The sequence below is a fragment of the Pinus tabuliformis genome, chromosome 7 (genome assembly GCF_031772625.1).
Source record: "Pinus tabuliformis cultivar Carrire ecotype Pingquan chromosome 7, CPIR1, whole genome shotgun sequence".
NCBI classification, from domain to species: domain Eukaryota; kingdom Viridiplantae; phylum Streptophyta; class Pinopsida; order Pinales; family Pinaceae; genus Pinus; species Pinus tabuliformis.
The window spans coordinates 886,597,749-886,618,876 of NC_142293.1; positions in this window are offsets into that span (position 1 = coordinate 886,597,749).

Genomic DNA, 21,128 nt, shown 5'->3' on the forward strand with positions numbered 1-21,128 from the left:
GTTTTTCGTCGCTTGTCGGAGCAACAATGATATGTTGGCCTTGTTTTCGTAGCTGGGGTATTATGTCCATCTTGATGTAAACTTGACCATTGTGTATGTGTTATAAACTCGTGGCAAGTATGGGATGCTTGGGTCATTAGTTGGTCATGTAAGACAAGCATGTAATTTGAAAAACAATGTACTATAGGTTGCAGAGGTTACAGGTGTCAGCTCATCACTTAAGGCTCCAAAGAACAAAGGTGAAGGAGATGGAAGCGAGGCCTTTTCAGGACGCTTGTGATGCAGAAAAGGTACAGAGAAGTTGCAGATTATTTTTCATGCTTTTGGAGGACCAAAAGCTCCTCAGTGGAGAGGATTGATCCAGGTGGCTCCATAGACACACACAGGACAGATAGGGCTTATGGAACCTCAAAAATCAAAGTGATTAGAATGCTTTTGAACTAGGACCAGAGCGTAGATCTTGTCGTCCTGATCACAACGGTGTGAATGGTTTTTCAATCCGATCTCGTATGAGGGAGAACGAGCCAGTCAAATTTTTGGTCAAAGTTGGTCTGTGGGCCAGGTTTAAGTGTCCTACTATTTGACCAACCTCGAGGCATGAAACCTAGGTCCCGAAAGCGAGCGAATTTGTTGGCGTTGAATTGTCTAATATCCCCTATATTAGACAAATTCGAAAAATGTGTTTGTTGTTAAAAAAAATAGAAAAATAAAAATATATTTTTTGGGGTGGCGGGCCACCAACCCCGGCACCCCCCCAACGACCAACACATAATATAAAATCAGAATTTTAATTATGGTTCGACGGGCCATGACCCTCGCCGTCCCTCCCTCAACTATCACATAACAAATCGTTTAATTAAAAATAGTAGGCGGGCCACCTCCGGTGGACCCGACCCACGCCCCAAAAACCGCAACGACATCACCATATAATAAATGAACCATGGGCGGAGGGGTTTGAACCCGCCCGGCCGGAATGGCCGGTCCACCACCCGGGTGCCCACACAAAATCAACGACCCTTGTGGCATATGCCAACCAAACACCCACGCAAAACATCAATACACGTTTCAAATATAACTCAAACCGTTTGTAACAAATCATAATCATGCCTCTATTTAAAAAGGACAGTTATGGTTAACACGCCAGGTTTGGAATGGGTGGGATTTGATCCCCCAACCCCATGCTTTTCATTCCTAATTTTTACCATGAGGCCAACGACCTATTCCTTGGTTTATCTTCCCAATGTAAAATACTTAATCTCAGTTCATTTCCACAGCAGGGAGGGGGAGAACGGAAGTGCCAAATGGAGGAACGAAACCCCGTTATGCAGAGCGGAACAGAGGCCAAGGAGAGCATGGAAACCGAGTCACATTTTTTTTAATTGTTTTGCATGTGGAACCATGATTGAGACAAATTTTCAAGAGGGTGAAATTTTGCCAGTGTCCAAATTGGACAAATTTATGTCAATCTTACACTTCTCAGTGACACGAACATGATGGCGCAGTCAGAATTTTGATCTGAGCAGCAGATCTTCAGATGACCTGAAGGAGGGAATCTTTGAGAAATCTAGGGGGATCTAAAAGATCCCTGTAGCCCCAGATTCTCACTTTGTCAGAATTTAGAAATTTGACAGTTGATTTTACACTATTCGACGCCACAAATCTGATAGTGCAATCAGATTTTTCCATCTCAGCATTCTATTTTTCGACCACTTTTCAAAATGGAGTGCAGGTGTCAGCATTCGATGTGCGAGCAGTCATTTCCATGTGATTCGACACCATGAGATTGATGGTATGGCCAGCTTCAGCAATTTGACATCCTTTTCTTCAGATGGCCCCAGGATGTGAGGTATATATAGTGTGTTCATGTACTTATTTTTGCTATGAGATGCATTGTGCTGCATAGATCCCCGTTTGATGTTTGATGTGGGTTCTTGTTTTCTTACTTGTTTCATGATTCCTACTTGATGTGACATGGAATCATCTGTGTGATCTACTTGTTGTCATTATTCGTCATGTTTTATATGAGATCCCTTTGTCATCATGTGGATGGGATACTCATGTTGTCGCCATGTATGCCTGAATTGAGATCCCTTTGATGCCATGTTCGTGGGATGCTCATTATTGTCATATGTGCAATTATGTCATATTGATAGGAGTCCTTTTTAAATGAGAGTTCCTGTAGCAGAACATCTCTTGTAGCCACTCCTGCGTGAGGGAATTTTCCTTGTATGATATCGACGTCACCACCTATGTACATCATCACTCTTTCCAACACTTAATGCAGCGGCCTACACCATCTTGACACCTAGCCTGGAGATGTGGTCCCTCCTAGACGAACTTCGTTATCAACGTCTTGAGTTTTATGTTGCTAATTCTTGTCATGTTCCCTTTTCGTTACAACATGCATTTATGTTCCTTTATGCTATTTTAAATGCAATTCTAATCACATCACGAAAGTAAAATATCTTGGTTAAATCCAGGAGCTGAGTCAACTCGGATCAAGTTTGGTATCAAAGTAGTCTTTGTGTGGATGTGAATTGCAAGCGTGAACAATGGAATGTGCAGCGACAGAGGATGAAAAAGCGATGTACGAAACCATGCTCAAAATTTCCCAAAGGGTGGAAATAATGTATGAATCTCTACAAAAAGAGACAGAGGAAAAGGAGCGATTGCAGCTTCAGTTGCGAGCCACGAAAGAGGCCCTGGAATAACTGAAGAAAAACAAACAGAATCTTCAAATAAAGAACAGTGAATTGAAGGTGATTCTACATGAAGAGAAGGAGGAAAAATAGAGTTTGCTACAACAGCTGCAAGCTAAGGAAGAGGCTTTCGGAAAGTTGCAGCATGACCCATGTGAGGTAAAAAGTAATTAACTAAATTCATGTTTGTGTCCTGATGATGATTTCATTGTTTTTGAAAATCATACCCCAGGAATTGGCTCCAAACTATTGAAGAAAATGGGTTATGAAGGAAAAGGCTTGGGCATAAATGGCCAAGGCATTGTCAACCCCATCAAAGTAGAAGAATTACCTCGTTAGGCAGGACTTGGGTATGTCAAGAAGGAAGTTGGGGAATGCGCCAAGACAGACAATGAACCACCAACAACAGATGATGAGCAGTCCTCATCAGTTCTTTCCAACTCGACAAGGAAGGTAAAAGAGGTTGATTTCCTTTAAGTTTCATCTTCACATAGTATTATTTCCGTTGGAGATGTGAAGATACCAATTGCAAGGACAAACATGAGGCTCCTTACCAGGACGAGGTACGAGGAGGAAAAATAACTTGGTGTTAATAACCAAGGCATGAGTCAACCATTGGAGGTTAAGCAGAGACCTCGATTTGGAGGCTTGGGATACACCAAAGGATAATGCTCGAAGGTGTCAGATTCTTCCGAGACATTGTCGAAATTGTCGAGGAAAGAGAATGATGGGAACACATCCCCATCATCCCATGGCAGTGCCCATTGCAGGGAGAGAGTTGAGGCAAGCTCTTATCACCATAATGGCACCAGAGATGACAAGGAAAGGTATAACCAGTTTCGATATTCGAATGGTTATTTAGATTATAATCATGTTTTTAATGATGAACGTAAAACATGGCATCGAAAAACATGTACCTTTTGTGGATTACATAACCATACATTTTCTAAGTGTTGGAAAAGAATAGCAGCACAAAAAAGGATGAGGCATGAAAGACCCTCTTAACAGCAAGTAAAGAAACATGTTAAGAATATCTGGAGGAATAAGACCTATTGCAGTCATTCTGATAGAAGTGGCCATCAAGGAGCCACATGTTTGAGGCTCCATCCAGCGCAACGCCTTAAAGACAAAGTGATGGTGCATGAACCAGATGAAACGGTTGTTCGACAAGAAAAAACACCACAGGGGGGTGACCCATTCACATTTATAAGTGAAAAATGGTTTCCAGATATGTTAGCTTGTCATGGTCGTGCTTTTGTAAATCATTTGTTGCATTTTAAGATGTAAAAGTGATGATGTGTTTTCCATCACTTGTTGAAGCAACAATGATGTCTAGTCTTATTTTGTGTTGAATTTTACACTTTGAAAGTGATGCTGTGTTTCCATCACTTGTCAAAGAAAAAATAGTGTTTGGCCTTATCTTTATAAATCATGTGTTGCAGTGATGATGTATTTTCCATCACTTGTTGGAGCAACAATGATATGTTGGCCTTGTTTTCATAGCTGGGGTATTGTGTCCATCTTGATGTAAACTTGACCATTGAGTATGTGTTATAAACTCATGGCAAGTATGGGATGATTGGGTCATTAGTTGGTCATGTAAGACAAGCATGTAATTTTCAAAACAATTTACTACAGGTTGTAGAGGTTGCAAGTGTCGGCTCATCGCTTAAGGCTCTCAAGAACAAAGGTGAAGGATATGGAAGTGAGACCTTTTGAGGACGCTTGTGATGTAGACAAGGTACAAAGAAGTTGTAGATTATTTTTCATGCTTTTGTAGGACCAAAAGCTCCTCATTTGGGAGGATTGATCCAGGGGGCTCCAGAGACACACGCTGGAAAAAGAGAGCTTATGGAAGCTCAAAAATCAAAGTGATCATAATGCTTTTGAACCAGGACCAGAGCATATATCTTGTCGTCTTGATCAGAATGGTGCAAACAGTTTGTCAATTTGAGCTCGTACGAGGGAGAATGAGCCAGTCAAAGTTTTGGTCAAACTTGGGTTGTGGGCCAAGTTTAAGTGTCCTACAATTTGACCGACCCCGGGGAGTGAAACCTAGGTCCCGAAAGTGTGCGAATTTGTTGGATTGTTGATTTGTCTAATATCCCCTATATTAGACAAATTCGAAAAATGTGTTTGTGATCCAGGTGGATATTAGTGGCCACCTGCCAGGTCCACCTGGACCCCCACCATTGTCTTTCTCAGCATTTTCAGTTTCCTTAATTGTAGCACAGTTTACTATTTTTAGCAGTTTTTCGGGTCCTGAACTTCCGGAGCCGTTTTGAGGCCCTAAACGACGTTTTTTTGGGATTCTGGGGCAACATGGGTCCATGGACCGATGTTGCCTCCCAAAGTGGTAGTACTCAGATAGATCTTTCTAACGAGCTATCGTACGCGTCAAACGGAGATCGTATGCCAAAGTTACGACCTCGGGAAATTGATGTACCAATTTACCCAAACGGGGCCCACAATTTGGCGTTTCATCTTCTAGGGTTAGGTTTCGGGATGTGAAGGGTTTTCCATTGTTTCTCAACAATAAATAGGCCTTCGAGCCTCATTGTAATACAGTTCGGAACAGTTCAGAGGCATGTAGCCGCACATCTCTTCTCAGAGATAAGCTACCATCGCCCTAGCTGGTTTATCTCCATTTCTGGTTGTAAGCATATTTCAGTATTTTCCATTAATGAAATGAAGCATTATTTCCGCTGCATCTATGTGTTTATGGTTATTGCATCTCTGTATTTATGGTTATCTCTGTAATCTATTGCGTTCCTGTTTAAATCCGGATCAGTGGTATCAGAGCAGTCTGCTTTTTTCTCTGTTTTTCTTTGCATGTCCCCAACGAGGTCGGGATATAAGGAGTTAGGGCTTGAACTGGTCGAACCTTTGCAAGACCAGCCTCGCAAATCTCGAAAACCTCCCATGGCGGATGAGAAGAAAGACGAGGGGGCAGGAGATCCTATCAAAATCTTGCTCGAAGAAGCGCTCGAGCGGCAAAGGAACGCGATGATGGATAGCTTTGCGCAGATCCTTCAGCGGCTACCCAGAGGCGACGCATCGGCTTCCAACAACTACTCTGGAAACGCCACACCGTTTAAGGTACAAGTTAATTTTGAAATCCCCATCTTCGAGGGTCAAATAGACGCAGATGCCGTAGATAAATGGTTAAATCTGCTAGATGGGTATTTTTCTGTCCATGAATTTTCAAGTCGGGAGAAGATTGTTTTCGCTCTTCTCAAAGCAGCCCCCCACGTCAAGGACTGGTGGGAAACCTACTGCGAGCAGAAGGATGAAAGTACAGGCTCACTATTTTCAGCCGCACCCACTTGGAATGACTTCCGGGATGCCATCAAGGAGCAGTACTACCCTGTCGGAAGCTATGAGGACAAATACATCAAATGGACCACACTGCGGCAGGGACGAGACCAGGATGTGCCGGAGTTCACAAACATTTTTCATACCCTTTGCACACAGTTGGGTATCAAAGATTCTGAGTTGCATCTGGTACTCAAATACCGTGGCTGCCTGCACAAATACATCCAGGAAGAGATGGTGTTCTTGAACATCTCCTCACTCGGCACAGCATACCGATACGCTGTCAAAATCGAGCAAAAGTTCAAACAGAAGAAGCGAGACTTTGGATCTGCAAATCCGAAGCCCAAAGGACAAAGCCAAGGCGGGGCAGCCCAAGACAACCCGTCGAAGTCGCAAGAAAAGAACAACACCACGAAGCCGAAGAAGGACACAGGAAAGTGGTGTGAGTTCCACAAGAGTCCCACTCATAACACAAGTGAGTGTCGGACCAAGCAGTCACTGGTGGCTGAGTTGAAGGCTTCCGAATCAGATGCATGTTCTGACCCTGAGCCAGAACCCGACAAGGGGAATTGCAAAGGGAAGCAGATCATTGATGCGGATCCCAGCGCCACTGTTGCCACCGCCAAGATCCAAAAAGATGAGCCCGAAAATCCAGAGGAAGGGGAGCGTCTTTTCCACTCACAGATGTGGGTGAAGGGTTCGCCGCTACAATTCATTGTCGACAGTGGCAGCCAAAAGAACCTGGTTTCAGCAGAGGTCGTGAAGCGGTTGGGCCTACCGACTACACCACACCCGTAGCCATACAGTATCGGGTGGCTTCACGAAGGACGAGATCTCAAAGTTCGCCAGCAGTGCCGCCTTCCCTACAGCATCAAACCATTCACAGACGAGGTATTGTGTGATGTTACACCTCTGGATGTTTGTGATGTATTGTTAGGCCAGCCATACTTGTGGAGGCGACATGCTGTGTATGAGTCAAGGCCTCGTGCTGTCATTATTTCTTTGAATAATTCATTATACAGGATACCGGAGGTAGCCCCACCTACCGCCACATCTTTGATCACTACCAAGAAAGGCAGCAAGCTCATATCACAGACCAGGAAATTCATCTGTCTGGTTCACTCCCAAAGTAAGGGGAAGATCGTTGCTACATCCATGACCCCTGCAAAGGGTTCCTCCACGAAGCAGCAGCAGCAAAGGGATACGGTCACGATAAAACACAGGAACAACTTCTCCTCACCCACATGGGTACCACACAAGTTTCAGGTGGGCAACAAAGTCTGGTTGCATCGACAGAAAGAACGCCTTACCAGAACCCATCAGAAGCTCAGACCACACCGACATGGTCCTTACAGCAGTACCAAGGCTATGGGGAACAATGCTTTGGAGCACATCATTCCTCCATTCCTTCGCTTGCACCAAATGTTCAATGTGGACCATCGTCGACCATGCTTTCCACCATCACTGGACACATCAGAGATTGCAGGACAAGTTCAGCAGATGGAGGAGCTCAACGCAATGGGGACCATTGCTTCCTAAGGGGGGAGGAATGATCCAGGTGGATATTGGTGGCCACCTGCCAGGTCCACCTGGATCCCCACCATTGTCTTTCTCAGCATTTTCAGTTTCCTTAATTGTAGCACAGTTTACTATTTTTAGCAGTTTTTCGGGTCCTGAACTTCCGGAGCCGTTTTGAGGCCCTAAACGACGTTTTTTTGGGATTCTGGGGCAACATGGATCCATGGACCGATGTTGCCTCCCAAAGTGGTAGTACTCGGATAGATCTTTCTAACGAGCTATCGTACGCGTCAAACGGAGATCGTATGCCAAAGTTACGACCCCGGGAAATTGATGTACCAATTTACCCAAACGGGGCCCACAATTTGGCGTTTCATCTTCTAGGGTTAGGTTTCGGGATGTGAAGGGTTTTCCATTGTTTCTCAACAATAAATAGGCCTTCGAGCCTCATTGTAATACAGTTCGGAACAGTTCAGAGGCATGTAGCCGCACATCTCTTCTCAGAGATAAGCTACCATCGCCCTAGCTGGTTTATCTCCATTTCTGGTTGTAAGCATATTTCAGTATTTTCCATTAATGAAATGAAGCATTATTTCCACTGCATCTATGTGTTTATGGTTATTGCATCTCTGTATTTATGGTTATCTCTGTAATCTATTGCGTTCCTGTTTAAATCTGGATCAGTTTGTTGTTAAAAAAAAAAGTAATATATATATATTTTGGGGTGGCAAGCCACCAACCCCTCCACCCCCCCAATGACCAACACATAACATAAAACCAAAATTTTAATTATGGGCCGACAGGCCTATTGACATGGAAAATTTTCACTATACCAACAACGGGAACCAACCCAATCACAAACCCCAATGAGGTCTGCTTTCGTTTGGGATGGCTAGATCCAATGGGTTTTAAAGGATCCCGTAAACTATTAAAGGTGTTGAGAGATTGCTTTCTTGAGGAAGACTTCAATTAAATCAACAAAAAGAAACATCTAACCTATATGTATTAAATCCTATCTATGCTAATTCTAACTACTCTAATCTATCATGCAGGAGCATAACAAAAGGAGGTTAAACATCATATATAGATCCCAAGTCCAAATGAATCAATTACTGGTCCACATAAGAACAAGGTTGTATTAAATCCTAATTGCAATCCAATTACTTATACAAGAATACACATTACTTTCCATACAAATAACACTTGCAACTGATGTTTAACAATGTTTCGAATCAGCAACCTTTCATGAGTTAAGCATGTTATTGAATTATATTCGAATAACCAAGAATAACCATGAACTGTATGTTATCAATATGCACAAAGCAAAACACATTTATCTTTATGCCAAAAACAACACCCTGATTCCAAACATATAAAAGAGGAAGAGAATAGATCTCAAACAAAAGGCTCCTTTTAGACCCAAACAGTCTACTTTATTCATAATAACTCAAAAGTTGTTCTGCCCCAAAAAAAGTCCTCATCTCCTATCTAGAGGTAATACTTATGCCACTGGAAATGACTCTCAGTCTTCCCTCCACCTTTCGCCTTCCCCCTGTTATTTTCAATATACAGATCAAAATACACAAACGTAGAACAATCGGTGTAACTGCTGACACATAGAAGGAATTTCCTGTCACTGGAGCGCTTCATTTCCTGGGGAAAAGAATAGATGTTGATTAGAAGAGGATGACTATGTCTTATCTCTTCATGATGAAACCCGGGGCAATTTCACTTTCGAAATACATAGGAAACGCATGGAACCCGACAGAGAACGCCGAAGGCTGGCTCTTTAAATGGAACACATCCACATATATGGACTCTCCGGCTCTGCTCATGCATTTTTTTTCTCCTTGCCTGGTAGAGATAATTAACATTAGTTTCATGATTATAAAACAACACAACATGATCACAAACAAACCTTGCATTCAGCCACAGTTTCTATTTGATATTGCAACACCGAGCAACTCTAATTGTCAAACCGCCAAACGTTGTTGTGCCACGTATTCTCGTTGCCTCTAATATTCAATTTTACTCAAGGATTGCCTTAACAATGTTTCAAGGACAGACCTATTCATTTTGTGGGATTTTCTCTTGAAAACCTAGACCATAGCCTTTCATTGCAATACACAGGAAAACACGGGAAAACCCATGGCCGAGCCACAAGGCCTAACTTGAAATGATATACACCCAGGCCTATATTTATCATTGGGTCCGCCATATCGCATCGGAATGCTTCAATGGGATTTCCCTTTAAATACTCGACCACAACACTTCATCGAAAACATGGGAATACACAGGCAAAACCCGCATCCGACCATAAGGCCGGACTTGAAATACTATATACCTAGATTCATAGTTGTCGGTGGGTCTGGAATATCACAAAATGCCTTATATATAACCCTTGGGTTCCACCAATTGTAATATGAGATTGGGGAAGCAGATCCAATAATGTATGTATTATACTTGATAGTCCTATCGGGTCTGCTGTATTGCATCGGCCTTATGGCTCGGCTTTGACTCCCACTGATTTCTATGGGAAAGGCTCCGGACCCGATATATATATATATTATGGTTAATAATGTTGTCAGGTCCAGAGTATAGTGGTGGACGTTATATACGAGCCCTAGGGCCCGGCCGATTGCGATATGCGATAGGGCTCCGGACTCGAAATATATATAATGTGGTTAATAATGCCATTTGATCTGGAAGACAGGTGCACCTTAGATATATATATATATATATATATATATATATATATATAGATATATATATATATAGCCTTGGAATCCCACCGATTGTGATATGCGATGGGGCTCCAGACCCGAAATATATATATTATGGTTAATAATGCCATCGGGTCTGGTGCCTTATGGTATGCGTTGTGTTGATTGCGATAGGCAAAAAAGGGTGATTTATGCATGTTTGTGAAGCATTTCCATTGTAAAGAGTTATAATGGAAATAATGGTGCGATAGAAGGTTTTTGAGGGTTGAAAAAGTCCCGATGGAGGATATGAATGAAGGGCAGGAAAGGGTTATAGATGAATCATGCGGCAGATATTTATTAAGGGGGCTTAGCCATTAGGAATTGAAGAATTGACTCGGCAACTAGTTAAAGTTCCTAGGATAAAATAGATCATTCGGAGAGGTGAAAGATCACTTTTAGGGGACCCATTCAAATTTTCTACCAGAGCATGTTTTAATAAGGTGGTGGTTGTGGCCACAACAAATGGCAAACCACTAGGTGAACTAGTTATCTCTGTTTCCAAATAAACCTTGGATCAATAGAACATCAGGGTATTAAGATAAACTCAAAATGCAAACTGTATAGATGGACATGCATGGGTTCCACTTCAACATTAATTGCTTCAGGTGGGACAAAGACAAATAGCTTCAACTTACTGACAGAGTTTTGATAGGCATTCTCCAATGGTAGTATTATGGGATTTATTGAGCCTCCCTTACCTGTTTTCTACTTTCAAAAATCCTTTCGGGGAAATCACTGGTCTGTCAATACCTGTTTAGTTGTGTACCTCAACTCTTTATTTCTCATCAAACTTGATGTAGATATGTTTATCTACACTTTATATGAGAATTTCAGTTCTATATTTTCATATGATTGAGTGGGGCGCAGTCATGGATCATGCCATATTTTTAAAACGCTTAAGCAAGGTTGGGCTTGCTGTGTCAACCACTACTCTGAGCCCAACAACAGTCCCTACACTAACCGGCTTCCTAAACAACCTATCCTTCCAGATTGGCACAAGGAATTGACATTTCATTTTCTTTTAAATAAGTCCTTCCAGTTTCAGGCACAAGGACTAGAGCACAATTGGACTTGCCACAGGTTGTATGACAGTGAGCTTAGCCCATGAAAGGAGGTATACTTGTAGATGACGGGTATTGGAGAATTTAGTGTGGTGGATGGGACTGTTAGCTCTGCTACAGGTTGTTGTTGTTCAAGGGACCTAAGCAAATTGTTTTCCTCAGTTTCTGCGCAGAAAAGGTCTACAACGATCACCTTCCTTATTCCCTTTGACCCCCGCTTATGTTTTCAAACCCGCTACTGCATTCTACCTTTAAAGATCTGTGTAATTTCGTGTTTCCTTTGACCCCCGAGCGCTAATTTTTAGCCACCATACGACCAAATTCACATGACTGAGTGCCTTTACATATCGTTTCCACCGTCGATCGCATTTACCGTCAGATCCAATGGCGATCACATGTCCCGCGTCGTAAGCTACACACGCGTTAGCTAGCAGGGGAAGTGGTTTTCTTCCTGTCCCATCGGCCACGTGTCGACTGGTGAATGGGATCGCGCAGATCTATATGAATACCGCCATCCTCCCATAAGCGGTGCGGGGAATACCGCCCACCACTAAAACAGTTGTCCCCGCGTGTTATCTCCCGTGCTATTTGTTCGCCCGATAGCTGTCAGATTTGCCTGACCACGATCCGACGGCCCACATATATCTTTTCACGTACCTCTTGATATCCCCTGTAAGTCGCCGTTCATCTGCAAGATCCGACGGCTGTTGTTTACTCCCGATCCCATTTATTTGTTTGCCATGCAGTCTTCGTATCCATAACCATTCTGTACACCCGAAGGATGAAGGCGATCGTCTACCAACTCTGCGCAGTTGAGCTTCAACTACTGCATTCAACACATTGTGTACCCAAGAGAAGAAAAGGACAGCCTCGAGCAGTTAAAGCATTTATCAGTCATGGAGCTTTCTTCTGTACAACACTCCACCTATTCAGGAAGTACAGCAAAGTACCAGAGAATGTCAAATTCATTAATGGAAGCAGCAGATCATAGCAGAGGCCCATATTAGATAGTAAATGTGGTTGGTGTTCAATTATGACCCCTCCATGCATAGAACAACAGAGCAATTTTGTAATCAAACTCTATATATACCCAAAAAGACAATGTAATGGGGTTGATGGTTGTTTTTTTGATGTAAAGTTCAACTTCTGGAGACTATAACTACTGTGATACTTGCAGCATCTGGTCTTCAATTTCAGCTAATACAAGCTTCTTTCACTGTTAATTTCTCACTTTCCACTTCTTCTTTGTTCCAGGCTATGCCTGTTATGCATTTTTCATGTGCTCTTGATGATTAGCATTAGAGGGGTTGTCATCCCACCTCTGTGTTATAATCTAGTATGTATTATTGAATGTGTTATGCAGGTTTCTGTTTACTTAGTGCCAGAGAGCTATCATCTTATCTGTGCATTAGGAAACAGATTTGCAGACCTCTTTACTGGTTGCAGCCGGCCACCACATGATCTTGTGCATCTGCTAGTGTGGTAAGTATTCTCCATGTTCACTTAATCCTCAAAATGTGAGTAATTGGTGGTCTAAAGCCTTGTAGTCTAGGGGTTCTCACCCATGTCTGGGGTTAAGCATAGTAGAAGTGGTTATCTAGCTTGAGTATGCATCATTCCTTCCATTCATCCACGTGTTTCCAACATTTTTGTTGAGTTTGTAATGTTCCCGAGCATCTCTGAGATACAACCTAGGAGAGTTTCTTGGGGCGATAACATTAATTGGCGTCGTTGTCGGGGAGAGGAGATTGAAGCTCAGCTTCCTTGGGAGAACGACATAGTTCCATATTTTGATGATAGAAAAGGTCTGGGCACATTTCTGGTTGTAATCATCTATCTGGCGACTCCACTGGAGGAAGACCAACCTTTGGCGACTCCACATTGAAGTTCTGGCTCAGTTTGTGAGACATACTCAAATAAATCCTCGGAAATCACCAGCTGAAGCAGTGCCTGACCCTAAGAAGATTGTCAAGCCGAAGCAAACATCACAGAAAGGAGCATCAGGATCAGGTAAGCCAAGAAATCTTGTTTGTCTCTACATGAGGAGTTTTTAGTTGAGAATACACAATTTGAAGACTTAGAGCCTAGTGTTGCTAGTGAACAAACACCTGTAGAGATTCATATAGCTCCTTGTCCATCTAGTTCCCCTTTGAATCTCGATCTAAAGAAAGTTTCTCATACAGTCCATAACATCCCTTTGTCCCTGTAATCCATCTCATTGTTTCATACTGCTCAGTCTACTAGTATCCTTCCACATTCCCTAGTCATGGCAGGCCAGCATGCACCTATGAAGATAGAAAGAATTATAGCTGCCAGGTATGGACCTCTGGTCCTGCCTATTCCTTTAAATGCTATGCCAGCAGGAGAATATCAGAAATATATGCCCAAGTTCACTGACACAGAGGGAGTAATAGCAGAAGAACACCTTGAGGCTTTTTATAGTTATGCTGATAACTTAGACATAAGTGAAAATTATGTATGGATGAGAGTTTTTGTCTAGAGCCTTGATGGAGAGGCCAGAAAGTGGTTTAGAGAACTAGCCCCTAGATATATTGCTGATATTGAAGCCTTAGATGAGGAATTTTTGAAGCATTGGGGAGATAAAAAGGATTTGTTGTATTACCATACAGAGTTTGGTAACCTAAAGAGGGAAAATGGGGAATCATTGCCTGATTTTAATAAAATATTAAATCGTATGTATAGTAAGATACCAGCTGAGGTAAACCCTACCCCCACCTCTGCCAAAATCACTTATGCCAATGCTTTTGACTTTGATTTCTGCCTGTTATTGAGGGAAAGAAGATGTGCCACTCTAACTGACATGCAAGATGTAGCACTAGAGGTGGAATCCAATATTATGGTTACAGAGAAGCTAAAAAGTCATGCTGATAGAAGGAGGTAGAGAGGTGAAGCTTCTACTTCCTCTGCTTCATCTTCAGAACCCGAATTAGACAAAATGACTAAGATGATAGAGTCATTGGCTGCTGAAATATTTAAGCTGAAGGTTGAGCAGAATTCAGGAAAGACAAGGCAGCATAACACATTTGCTCCAAGAAACCCAAATCCTTTTAGAAGAGAAAATGAACAGCTACAAATATTTCATAGGGGTAAAGAAACAAATGAAGAACAAAAAGTTAAAGCTCCTTTCCAGAATGTAGTCATGGAGGAGGAACAGTTTGAAGATGAGGATGAAATTCATTGCATGGAAGATAAAGGCAGTGCTGCCTTTTTGACATTGGCTGCGTATGAAGAATCATTGCTGCAGGAACAAGGCAGTCAAGAGTGGGACAGAGAAGTTGTTCTGCAAACGGGTGAACAGCAAAGATACAATCTAAGGTCAAATGCAAAAACTGTCAAGAAGAATCCTACCCAAAGAGCTGTTGTCCAAACAAAGTCACAGAATATCAGGCAGAGAAGACCAACAACTGATCAAATCATCCTCAAAGCTCTAGTTCAAGAGGTAAGACGTATTGATAAGTTACCTTCCTCTTTTATCTTAGAGTCAGAGGTTCAGAAATTGAAAATATCTGTGCCTCTGGTAGAGTTGGTAAAGAGTGAAGTGTTTAGAAAGCCTATCCTTGAAGCTCTTGAGATGGAAACCACACAAACCTCCACTGACTCTGTCAATTTGCAAGATGATAAGCCTGTTGTTGTGCTTAGCCCTATGATTGAACCTGCTGATAATAATTCTCCATATTTTTATGTCTCCTTGACCATTCATGACAAAATCCTCCACAACTGCCTATTAGACACGGGGGCCAGCCACAATCTGATGCCTAAAGCTGTCATGGAAGAGTTAGGCCTTGACATCACTAGACCATATCATGATTTATTCTCTTTTGATTCAAGGAAAGTGAAATGCCTAGGATTGATTAAAGACCTGGCCATTACCTTAACTCAGCTGCCCATGAAGAGTATGATGATGGATATTGTGGTAGCAGATGTCCCTCCTAAGTTTGGCATGCTGTTGTCCAAAGGATGGATTAAGAGGCTAGGTGGGACATTACAGAATGATCTATCTTATGCCATTGTCCCAGTTTTTGGAGGAGAAAGCAAGAGATTATACAGAGAAGCACAGTTGGCATACATCATTAGCGATGAGAAGAATCCTACTAATCATCCCATTTATACTGTGGACACTGATTTTGGAGCATGTATCCTCCAAATAGAAGAATCTCATAAGGCCTCAATGCAGATCAGGAAACCAACAATTCAGGCTAAAGAAGAGTAAGGAAGTCAAGTTTGGGAGATGTTCTTTGATGGAGCATGTTCCAGGGAGAATGCAGGAGCAGGAGTGGTGCTGGTATCTCCAGAACAAAAAAGCACACAACTGTCTTAAAAATTGGATTTTCAAGTCACAAACAATATAGCAGAGTATGAGGTTCTGCTATTGGTCCTTAATGTAGCAAAAGATAGAGGAATCAGGACATAAAGGTGTTTGGAGATGCTGATTTGGTCATTCAGCAAGTAAATAAAACATTTCAAGCAAAGCACCCACGGTTGAAAGCATACAGAGATGAGGTATGGAGACTCAAAGATTCCTTTGATAATTTATGTATTTCATATATCCCTAGAGCCAAAAATCAGCTTGTTGATTCCCTTTCTGTTTCTTCTAGTCTATTTATACCTCCCATGCCTCCCAGACTAGTTTATGAAGTCCAAATGAAATATAGACCCTCCTTGCTTGATAATGTCCAGCATTAGAAAGTCTTTGATGATGATGATGAGATAAATAGGTTTCTGCAAGTCATTGATGAGTTTTCTGAAGTGCAAATTGACCAAGAGAATGAAGCCTTGGAAGAAAACCACCAACCCCGACTTAGGAGTAGAATTGGAAAAAATAGCATTGTCCAGCTTCCCAGCAATCATATTCCTAAGGGTTTAATTCCTCTTGAAAGACTGTTTGACCAAAATGATGTGCCTTGCAAGGCTGCCCAAAAAGAAGATCAATCTGCAGTCTGTAAGCATGATATAGGAAGTCTAGGTTAGCCTAGATACGTAAATTTGTCCACTCATCTGTCTGCTGACCAAAGTTCTGAATACTGCAAATTAATGAAGAAATTTTATGATGTGTTTGCTTGGGAATATAGTGACCAGAAAACCTATGATAAATTATTTAGCATAAAATCCCTCTGGAGAAGGACACCATACCGTTCAAACAGAAGTTGAGACCAATAAAACCCTATGCTTCTTCCTCTAATTGAAAAAGAAATTAAAAAGTTGTTGGCTGCCAAAATCATAGTTCCTCTCAGATATTCAAAATGGGTAGCCAACTTGGTGGTAGTGAGGAAGAAGAGTGGAGAAATCAGACTGTGTGTTGATTTCAGAAACTTAAACAAATGCTCTAAGAAAGACAACTATCATCTACCCAAGATGGAGCATTTGCTACAAAAGGTCTCAGGAGCCAAAGTAATGTCTTTCTTGGATGGTTTTTCAGGGTTTAATCATATTTTTGTGCATCCAGATGACCAAGAGAAGACTGCATTTACCACTCCTTGGGGAACTTTTATGTATGCTAAGATGCCTTTTGGGTTTATGAATGCTGGAGCAACCTTTCAGAGAGCTATGGATATAACATTTGCGGGAGAGAAGGATAAGTTTGTCCTTATCTACCTAGATGATATAACAGTATACTCCAGCAACCATCAAGATCATCTGCAACATTTGAAAAAGGTGTTCTTGAAGTGCAGGAGGTTTGGGATTTCAATCAATCCAAAAAAGTCACAGTTTGCTTTAGAAGAAGGCAAGTTCTTAGGACATGTTTTTTCTGTTGCAGGTGTCAAGATTGACCCAGAAAGAGTGAAAGTGATACAGACTCTGTCTGTCCCTAGAACAAAGAAGGACATTCAGTCCTTTCTGGGCAAAATAAATTTTGTGAGGAGGTTTATACCGAATTTTGCAGAGTTGATGCAGCATATTACCTCCATGTTAAGAAAGGGGTCAGAAATAAAATGGGCTGATACAGCAAGAAAATCATTCGAGTCTATTAAAAAAACCATTATGGAAGCTCCCACTCTAAGGAGACTGGATTACAACAAGGAGTTCCATATATTTTCATTTGCCTATGAAGACACCCTTGCAACAGTTTTATTGCAAGCAGATGAGGAAGGTTTAGAGTATCCGGTGGCATTTTTCAGCAAAAACTTAAGGGATGCTAAACTAAGGTATGATATCACTGAAAAAAAAGCATATGCTCTTATCAAATCTTTGAAAGCTTTCAGAGTATACATTCTGCATTCCAAGATAATTGCATATGTACCCTTCGCTGCAATAAAAGATGTCTTAACACAACCTAATGCTGATGGAAGAAGGGCCAAATGGATTGTAAAGATGATTGAATTTAATATAGAATTGAAGCCCATCAAACTTGTCCGAGGTCAGGGCCTTGCCAGTTGTTAGCTGAATAAAATTGCAGATCATTGGACATTGATTTCCTGTGCACAATTGCAGAAAATGGTCAAACAGAAGAAGAGGAAGCAGCTGAACCAGAGAGAAAGCAGTCAGTGGCCGAAAATCTATATTCTTGTGATTGGTATTCTGCAATAATTAAATTTTTGTTGAAGCTAGAAATCCCTCCAGGCCTTACTCAGAGTCAAGCCAAAACTATTAAGCTTAGGGCAGCTAAATATTGCATTAATGAAAATCTGCTCTATTGGAGGGATCCATCTGGAGTGCTTTTGAGGTGTCTGGACAAAGAATAGTCAATAGAAGTCATGCAGCAATTTCATTCCAGCATGTGTGGAGGGAACCATTATTAGAAGACTACAACCCATAAAATCCTCAAAGCTGGATATTACTGGCCCTCCTTACTTTCTGATGTATTGTCATTTGTTAAATCTTGTGACAGGTGCCAAAGATTTGAAGGAAAGCAGCAGTTGAAGTCCCTGCCCTTAAAACCAATACATGCAAAAGGACCTTTTCAGCAGTGGTGCTTAGACTTCATCGGAGAGATCAATCCACATTCCAGTGGCCAACACAGATGGATATTAGTAGCCACTGATTATTTCACCAAGTGGATTGAAGCAATCCTTACCAGGAAGACTGATCATAAGGTGGTCATGAAGTTTTTAATTGAAGATATCTTTACAAGGTTTGGTTGTCCACATAAATTAGTTATAGATGATGCAGCAGCCTTTAGGGCAAAGGAATTGATGATTCAATGGGTATTAAACTGGTTCATTCCACCTCATATTATCCTCAAGGGAATGGTTTAGTAGAATCTTCAAATAAAAGCCTGATAAGGATAATTAAGAAGCTGTTGGAGGACAATAAAAAGAATTGGGATTCTAAGCTCAAGTATGCACTGTGGGCTGACAAAGTGACCATTAAAAGATCCACAGGGAATTCTCCTTTTAAGTTGGTATATGGCACTGAGGTCGTATTCCCAATTCAATTAACTCTCCCTGTGGCGAAGTTCCTGCAACTAGAACAGAATGAGGAAGAAGACATGGCACGAAGGATCACTTTAGAGAACAGTTGGTTGAAGGGGCTGCAGCACATAAGAAAAATATCAAGGAAGCTTTTGACAAAAGGAGAAAATCAGAAAATTTTCAGGTTGGAAACTTGGTTCTGAAGTGGGATGCATTGAAAGAAAAGAAGGGCAATCATGGGAAGTTTTATGCTTTCTGGACAGGGCCTTTTATCATTTCTCAGATTCAAGGGAACAACACCTTCATGCTGAAAAGTATGGGAGGAGAAGCAGTTTTTGATGGCCCAGTCAATGAGCGTTTTCTAAAAATTTATGTGATTTAAGGTCTTTGGCCTTAAAAGTTGTAAATATTTTGCTTTATCAGTTTTAGTGTAGGTTCAATCAAGCTCCATGCCCAATGGAACACTAGGAATTTTTGCTAATTTGTTTTCATCTAGAAAGGCATTGATCTGCAGGTTCTTAAGACCTCACAGGGAGGATCTCATCCCCAGAAGGAGTCAGTGTTAGCTCTGCTACAGGTTTCTGTTGTTTAAGGGGCCTAAGCAAATTTTTTTCCTCGGTTTCTGCGCAGAAAAGGTCTACAATGGTCACCTTCCTTATTCCCTTTGACCCCCGCTTATGTTTTCAAACCCGCTACCTGCATTCTACCTTTGAAGCTCTGTGTTTCCTCTAACCCCCGAGCACTAAGTTTTAGCCACCATACGGCCATATTCACGTGACTGAGTGCCTTTACCTGCCGTTTCCCCATCACATCAATAAAAAAACGTGCATAATCAACCTCCATCGTCGATCGCATTTACCGTCAGATCCAATGGTGACCGCATGTCCCACACCCGTAAGTTGCACACGCGTTAGCCAGCGGGGGAAGCGGTTTTCCGCCTGTCCCATCGGCCATGCGTCGACCAGTGAATGGGATCGCGTGGGTCTGTTTGAATACCGCCATCCTCCCATAAGCGGTGCGGGGAATACCGCCTGCCACTAAAACAACCGTCCCCGCATGTTATCTCCCGTGCTATTTGTTCGCCCAATAGCCATCGGATTTGCTCGACCATGATCTGATGGCCCACGTATATCCATTCACGTACCTCCTGATATCCCCTGTAAGTCAATCTCTGTCGTCCATCTGCAAGATCCGACGACTGTTGTTTACTCTCGATCCCGTTTATTTGTTCGCCATGCAGTCTTCGCGTCCATAACCATTTTGTACACCCGAAGGATGAAGGTGATCATCTACCAGCTCTGCGCAGTTGAGCTTCAACTACTGCATTCAACACATTGTGTACCCGAGAGAATAAAAGGACAGCCTCGAGCAGTTAAAGCATTTATCAGTCATGGAGCTTCTTCTGTACAACACTCCACCTGTTTAGGAAGTACAACAAAGTACCAGAGAATGTCAAATTCATTAATGGAAGTAGCAGATCATAGCAGAGGCCCATATTAGATAGTAAATGTGGTTGGTGGTCAATTATGACCCCTCCACGCATAGAACAGTAGAGAAATTTTGTAATCAAACTCTATATATACCCAAAAAGACAATGTAATGGGGTTGATGGTTTTTGTTTCGATGTAAGGTTCAACTTCTGGAGACTGTAACTACTATGATACCTGTAGCATCTGGTCTTCATTTTCAGCTAATACAAGCTTCTTTTGTTGTTAATTGCTCACTTTCCACTTATTCTTTGTTCCAGGTTGTGCCCATTATGCATTTTTCATGTGCTCTTGATGTTTAGCATTAGAGGGGTTGTCATCCCACCTCTGTGTTAGAATCTAGTATGTATCATTGAATGTGTTATGCAGGTTTCTGTTTACTTAGTGCCAGAGAGTTGTCATCCTGTCTGTGCATTAGGAAACAGATTTGCAGACCTCTTTACTGGTTGCAGCCAGCCATCACATGGTCTTGTGCATCTACTGGTGTGGTCAGTATTCTCCATGTTCACTTAATCCTCAAACTATGAGTAATTGGTGGTCTAAAGCCTTGTAGTCTGGGGGTGTTCACCCATGTCTGGGGTTAAGCATAGTAGAAGTGGTTATGTGGCTTGAATATGCATCATTCCTTCCATTCATCCACCTGTTTCCAACATTTTTGTTGAGTTTGTAATGGTCCCGAGCATCTCTGAGATACAACCTAGGAGAGTTTCTTGGGGTGATAACAGGGACCAATGGAGAATAATTGCAAACCTTACAGGCAAGCATAGGCTAGTTCTGAGTAGGATTTATTTTAAAAAATGCAGCGTTCCTCCATGCTAGTCCAGCTGTAGTTACATATTTTTTGTTTTATAAAGATGCCCCTACATGCTCCAGGTATCCAGGTTATCAACAGATCTTACCTAGTTCCCAACAG